Raw genomic sequence first — 7569 nt, 5'->3', positions numbered from 1 at the left:
AGGTTAACCTCTTCATTGCCAGTGTCATTTTCACAGTAAACAGTGCATTTTTATAGCACTGATCACTGTAAAAATTACAATGGTCCAAAAATGATGTCAAAAGTGTCTGATGTGTCCCCCATAATGTCGCAGTCACGATAAAATTTGCTGATCGCCGCCATTACTAGTAAAAAAATATATTAATAAAAATGCCATAAAACTATCCCTTATTTTGTAGACGCTATAACTTTTGCGCAAACCAATCAATAAACGCTTATTGCGATATTTTTTTACCAAAAATATGTAGAAGAATATGTATCGACCTAAACTGAGGAAAAAAACGTTTTTTTTATATATATTTTTGGGGATATTTATTATAGCAAAAAGTTAAAAATATTGCATTTTTTTCAAAATTGTCGCTCTTTTCTTGTTTATAGTGCAAAAAAATAAAAACCGGGAGCTGCGGTGGCTCAACGCGATTGGCACTGCGCTGACAAGCCATTCACCTCTGCAGCTAGAGGTTCGGATCCCGGTCTCGGCTTCATGTGAATTGAGTTTGGTGGTCTCAGCCCGGCTCCCGGTGGGTGTGCTATGCAAGGTAAGCCTGTGCTTAGTACGCCCACCCCCCTCCCACAAAAACCACCACACCTACACACGCACTCTAAATTGGGTTAACACACGCTCTTTGACCACGCGGTCTCTAAAAGAGAGGCGAAGGACTAATGGGGCTGGTTGAGCGGGCTAATCCTCTCACTCCCTTATAGGGAGTCCCTCTGCCCCGTTGGGCTTCAAAGCGGAGCAGGTAGGGCGCGCTGTGTGGGAGGACCCCCTCACACACCCGCCATTGCCACCCGGGGCATGGAGAAAGGTGGCAGATTGCCTCTGGGGGAGGCCTGCCTACTCCCAACTCCTGCAGTCTGGCTCCTCTCTCGAGTACACGCACAAAATACACTTTAAAAAAATAAATAAATAAATAAATAAATAAAAAAAAATAAATAAAAACCGCAGAGGTGATCAAATACCACCAAAAGAAAGCTCTATTTGTGGGAGAAAATGGACGTCAATTTTGTTTGGGAGCCACGTCGCACGACCGCGCAATTGTCAGTTAAAGCGACGCAGTGCCGAATCACAAAAAGTGGCCCGGTCTTTGACCAGCGAAATGGTCCGGGGCTGAATCAGTAAATGAATTTGGAATTAAACGAATTGCACTAGTTCTGGTATCAATGGGGGGAGATTTACTAAAGCTGATGCGCTCAGAATCTGGTTTAGCTCTACATAGTAGCCAATCGACCTCTAACTTCAGCCTGTTCAATTAATCTTTGGCAATAAGGCCGGGTTCACACTGGTCCGACAAATGCTCTGACATTGGGAGCTAAAATGTCTCCCCCCCTCCCCCGAGCAGAAATATATTTCTATCCCCCTTGGTGGGAGTGGAGATGACCCATCTATAAGGATATACAGTACATACACACACACAGCACAAGGCCGTATTCACACTACGAGATGTTTCTTTGGCCTGCAGTTCCTCTGAGATCCACAAGATGGCAGACAGGAAGTCTCTTTGGAAGACAGGAAGTGATGTCAGGTACAGACAGGATGTTCCGGGTGAGAGGTGAGTCGGGAAGAAGTAGTGAGGAGACGTTGTTGGAAGAGGCGGCAGAGGAGGTAATAAGATCTTATCTTCTATTTACACCCAGTAACCCCGTCATGTCCGTCCTCTTCCTCCATAGTCACTGTGACGTCTTTTATCTCCAGCAGATGATGATACACACATATATAGTGTGGAAATGTAGATTAACCCCTTCAGGATCGGAATATTCCCCACCTATGGGGCCGGAACATTCTCTTCATATTGGAGATGTGGGGAGGATAGGGAAGGTTTATATAGACATAAACTTTATGTCTACATAACACACCCCTATTCCCCCCACATCTCCAGTATAAAGAGAATGTTCCGACCCCATAGGTGGGGAAATGTTAAAGGCCAAAGGGAAGGAGGATCCCAGACCCCAGAAACATATCAAACACTAATCTGAATGTCCCTCTGTGTGTAAGACCACTGGGGGGCGTTCTTACATGATAGAACCCCTCATATTATCTCCCATACACCTCCCATCCTTATATTATACAACCAGTACAGTCCAGATCATTCTCTCTTATCAATTATTGGTCCACAGGTAAATCTGTATACGTCACATGACCAATCAGCATGGAGCAGGACCGGAGTCACATGACTGAGAGGATTCTAAACCTCACCCTGGAGATCATCTACCTGCTGACCGGAGAGGTGAGGGGGATTCTGGGAGGTCACATGACATCACTCTTATCTCTAATAATAAAACACAGACCTGACCGGAGAGGTGAGGAGGATTCTGGGAGGTCACATGACATCACTCTTATCTCTATTAATAATACACAGACCTGACCGGAGAGGTGAGGAGGATTCTGGGAGGTCACATGACATCACTCTTATCTCTAATAATAAAACACAGACCTGACCGGAGAGGTGAGGAGGATTCTGGGAGGTCACATGACATCACTCTTATCTCTATTAATAATACACAGACCTGACCGGAGAGGTGAGGAGGATTCTGGGAGGTCACATGACACCACTCTTATCTCTATTAATAATACACAGACCTGACCGGAGAGGTGAGGGGGATTCTGGGAGGTCACATGACATCACTCTTATCTCTATTAATAATACACAGACCTGACCGGAGAGGTGAGGAGGATTCTGGGAGGTCACATGACATCACTCTTATCTCTATTAATAATACAGACCTGACCGGAGAGGTGAGGAGGATTCTGGGAGGTCACATGACACCACTCTTATCTCTATTAATAATACACAGACCTGACCGTAGAGGTGAGGAGGATTCTGGGAGGTCACATGACATCACTCTTATCACTATTAATAATACAGACCTGACCGGAGAGGTGAGGAGGATTCTGGGAGGTCACATGACATCACTCTTATCTCTATTAATAATACAGACCTGACCGGAGAGGTGAGGAGGATTCTGGGAGGTCACATGACATCACTCTTATCTCTATTAATAATACACAGACCTGACCGGAGAGGTGAGGAGGATTCTGGGAGGTCACATGACATCACTCTTATCTCTATTAATAATACAGACCTGACTTGAGAGGTGAGGGGGATTCTGGGAGGTCACATGACATCACTCTTATCTCTAATAATAATACTTACCTGGCAGGGGAGACACCATGATCATGAAGGTGGTTCTCCCAGGGCGAGGCTCGGCCATTGCACTCTGGTCGTGGTGTCTTCCCTGCCGCTTCTCGGCCTTTTGGCTAGGATCGGGTGTAGTATCTGTTCTCATCAGTTGTCAGAGGAGTGCTGAAGCACCTCCATTGGGAGGGTGGATGCAATCCAATGACGTCATTGCACCTGGAAGGATGGTTTCAGCAGGGACTACGCCGTGCTGCCCGATAGTTACTGGGGGCCGGCCCATGGTTGAGCCATCTGGAAGGGTGCTTCTGGTGAGAATATGTGACTGCGCTTGGTCTTGTTTTTTTTGCCGAGTTCTAGTCTGGCCTTCTGTGGCTGGCTGGTGTAAGTGCTATCTCTGTCAGCGATCCGGTAGGAGGAGCTGGTACTGCCCTGAGAGTAGACGGGGTAAGGCCATGCAAATCCGCCGGGTTGACGGGGGGTCTAGAAGGGCTAGTATTGGTGGAGGCTGCTAACTGGAGCGGCAGTTCTCCCCAAGAAAACCTTGGAAGGCTCTCTAGCTGGCAGGGATGGAGGGCTGCACTGGCCGGTCGGGGGGTTAGATTTGGAAGAAAAAGCCTATGGTGCATGTGCCCCTGGAGTGGCAGTCCAGGGGTATCTGAGAATCACTGTGTGTGAGGGTCACTTTGATTTAAGATACCATGGTCACTGCACCAGCTACACGCTTTTTTTAGCACCTGCCTCCTGGGCCAGGCCTTTTGGCTAGGACCGGAGGAATTTTTTATTCCTGGCTGGAGGGCCTGGTCATTGTATACCACAATGACCACTTTTCTTCACTCTCCTCTCCACTATCCCTTTCCCCCACTTTATTTAATTTATTGCCTATGTTTTGTCATGTTTTTGTCTTTTTTTGTTTGTGCACGTTTTGTCTCACTGTGTGATCAGTAGGGTGCCGGTCCTCGGGCCAGCCCTGAATGTCTTGGGAGTGGGTGGACATGGCCTTCTGGCTCAGTTCACCTGCTCTCATGGGGTCTCCCTTCGGGGGAGCCCCACCTAGTACTGGGAGGGTTCTGTTTCGGCAGTCCCTCCGAGGAAGTTGGGTCCGTGTCGGCTTCGGTTGCTCGGACCACAGTACCTCAGTCCCCATCTGGAGCCTAAAGCCCCGGGGATCAGGGTTTTGGGTCCCTTTTTCACAGGAGGACCACTTGACGTTGCACCCGTCTGCACGTTTTTGTGAACACTCTTTATGTGTGTGCACATTTTTTCTGCACCGGGTGGAGTTTTTGAGTGTGTTCACACGCCATAGACTTTTCAAAAAAAAGTGACTACGCCGTGCTGCCCGACAGTTACTGGGGGCCGACCCATGGTCGAATCTGAGCCATCTGGAAGGGTGCTTCTGGTGAGGATGGGTGCTGCGCTTGGTCTTGTTTTTTTTTGCCGAGTTCTAGTCTGGCCTTCTGGCTGGCTGGTGTAAGTGCTATCTCTGTCAGCGATCCGGTTGGAGGAGCTGGTTCTGCCCTGTGATGGGTTTGGGGTAGGACCATGCAAATCTGCCGGGTTGACGGAGGGTCTGAGGGGCTAGTTTTGGCGGAGGCTGCTACCTCAGCAGCAGTTCTCCCTAAGAAAACCTTGATGGGCTCTCTAGCTGGCAGGGGTGGAGGGCTGCACTGGCCAGTCGGGGGGTCAGATTCGGAACGAGTGGCAGTCCAGGGGTATCTGAGAATCACTGTGTGTGAGGGACACTTTGATTTAAAGATACCACGGTCACTGCACCAGCTACACGCTTTTTTTAGCACCTGCCTCTTGGTGCCGGGCCTTTTGGCTAGGACCGGAGGAATTTTTTATCCCTGGCCTGGTCATTGTACACCACAATGACCACTTCTTCACTCTCCTCTCCACTATCCCTTCCCCCACTTTATTTAATTTATTGCCTATGTTTGTCACCTTTTTGTCTTTTTTTGTTGTGCACGTTTTGTGTCACTGTGTGATTAGTAGAGTGCTGGTCCTCGGGCCAGCCCTGAACATCTTGGGAGTGGGTGGACATGGCCTTCTGGCTTAGTCTGCCTGGTCTCATGGGGTCTTCCTTCGGGGGAGCCCCACCTAGTACTGGGAGGGTTCTGTTTTGGCAGTCTCTCCAAGGAAGTTGGGTCCGTGTCGGCTTCGGTTGCTCGGACCACAGTACCTCAGTCCCCGTCTGGAGCCTAACGCCCCGGGGGATCAGGGTTTTGGGTCCCTTCTTCACAGGAGGACCACTTGATGTTGCACCCGTCTGCACGTTTTGTGAACACTCTTTATGTGTGTGCACATTTTTTCTGCACCGGGTGGATTTTTTTGGGTGTGTTCACACGCCATAGGCTTTTAAAAAAATAAATAATACACAGACCTGACCGGAGAGGTGAGGAGGATTCTGGGAGGTCACATGACATCACTCTTATCTCTATTAATAATACAGACCTGACAGGAGAGGTGAGGGGGATTCTGGGATTCTAACATGATATTCCTATTGGTTCCTCAATACAGAGATTTCCTCTTGTGAAGTCAGGTGATCACATGACCATCACAGTGCCTCCATGTGACTCCCTAAAACCCGAGAGACACAACATGGAGAAGATTCTAGAAGTCACCAAGAAGATGATGGAGCTGCTGACAGGAGAGGTGAGGAGGATTCTGGGACATTATCCAGTAACAGACAAGGGGTGTGTCTGGATGGTGACTGTATCATTGTGTGTGTCAGGTTCTTATAAGGTGTCAGGATGTCACTGTCTATTTCTCCATGGAGGAGGGGGAGTATTTAGAAGGACACAAGGATCTCTACAAGGACGTCATGATGGACAATCAGCCGCCCCTTACATCACCGGGTAAGAGGAGACTTTATTGTAAAGGAGAGAGCAGTACGGAGGCTCCACCTAGATCCCCCATCATCTGATAAACACATAGAAACAATGTATTCAGTCAGTGTGTGTGTGTTTCCTACATATGGATCCAGTAATGGGAACCCACCAGAGAGATGTCCCCGTCCTCAGGATTCCACACTGGTCAATATTAAAGAAGAGATAAAAGAGGAGGATGATGAGGATGGGGTGATGGAGGAGTCAGAGTTTTCAAATGGACACAAAGATCTGTACCAGGACACCATGGTGGAGTCATCCAGCTACAGAGACCCCCCAGAGAGATGTCCCCGTCCTCTGTATTCCCGGGATTCCACACAGGAAGGTCACACCATCCCTCCTTATTTAAAGGTTGGTGGGACGGAACATCTAGACATGGACTTGTGGGGGGATGTGTGGATTTTATAGATGTGATGTCACAATAATAAAGATTATATCTTACAGATGATATTCTCTCTCATTCTCTTGGTTTAGAGTGGAGATCCAATCGATATAGAATTTGAGGTGAAATCAGAAGAAGAAGTGAGGGATGATCAGCAGTCTATGGAGGAGGATGGAATAACGGGGACATTTATAGAGGAGGACACTCCTACAGAGATCAGCACAGGTGGGTCATTAACACTAAATCCATTCCTCCACCCATACTGCTCACTGATTGGTCCAGAGTAGGGCGGGGACTGGGTGATATCAGCCTGTAATCCCCTGGTCACTTTCCTTAGCTGTGTTCCCCGTATTCCTGTATTTCTCTGGGATAATCTTCCTTCTCTGTGCTGCAGACACAGTTCGTGTATCTAGGATGGATTTATGGACATTCTGGGGTTCAGCTGCTAGTAAAATGTTCATTTTCACCCCATAGGTGTTGCTTGTCTTAGTCATCTGGGGTATGTGTCTTAGGTCTTCTGCCCCATCCCCGGATCTAGCGAGATCTCTGACAGAGGAATTCTCCCGGGGTTACTAGTTGTGATGTTTGCTGGCAGTGCCGGACGGAGGGATAGGTCTGTATAGTCTCAGACCCAAGACAAGAAGAACTCTCCACATAGTATAGATCTATAAGATCTCTGACTTTATTCCATAGAAATATCTGTCACACACATCGGTAGACATGCACAGTGTCCTGTCTCCTCGCCGCTCCCTCGCTCCGTTCACAATCATTATTTACACCTTTCTCTAGAATTGCCAAACCCATGATATACTCCTGGAGTAAAAATCCAATCAGATCTTCTTATTTCTGGTATGAAGGATTGAACACGCACTACAGACACACATTTAGCCCTTGTGATATGGAACGTCTTTAGAAATAAAACAAAAATATTGCTTATTGACAAACAGAAGTGCAAATGTAAAATATAAAAATAAATAAACTGTAAAGTCTATCGGCTGTAATGCCATTGCACATATGACCCGAATATATTACCAACATGGAGTATTAAGAAGAAAAAGAAATGTTTGAACTTTAACCCCTTCAGCCACTGATTGCCAGGAACAGCAGATCTGTCTCTCCTCTCC

The 7569-nt window shown here is 47.5% G+C and overlaps 1 non-coding gene across 1 annotated transcript; it reads left to right on the top strand.

Moving 5' to 3' along the window:
* The first annotated feature begins 3185 nt into the window (after positions 1-3185).
* On the top strand, positions 3186-3347 carry LOC120921748. The gene has a single exon (XR_005744950.1). It is a non-coding gene; the product is annotated as a U1 spliceosomal RNA (small nuclear RNA).
* The last annotated feature ends 4222 nt before the right edge of the window (positions 3348-7569 follow it).

This window comes from Rana temporaria (genome assembly GCF_905171775.1).
Source record: "Rana temporaria chromosome 4 unlocalized genomic scaffold, aRanTem1.1 chr4b, whole genome shotgun sequence".
NCBI classification, from domain to species: domain Eukaryota; kingdom Metazoa; phylum Chordata; class Amphibia; order Anura; family Ranidae; genus Rana; species Rana temporaria.
The sequence above is the reverse complement of the archived record's forward strand: the minus strand, read 5'-3'. Positions and strand labels throughout refer to the sequence as shown.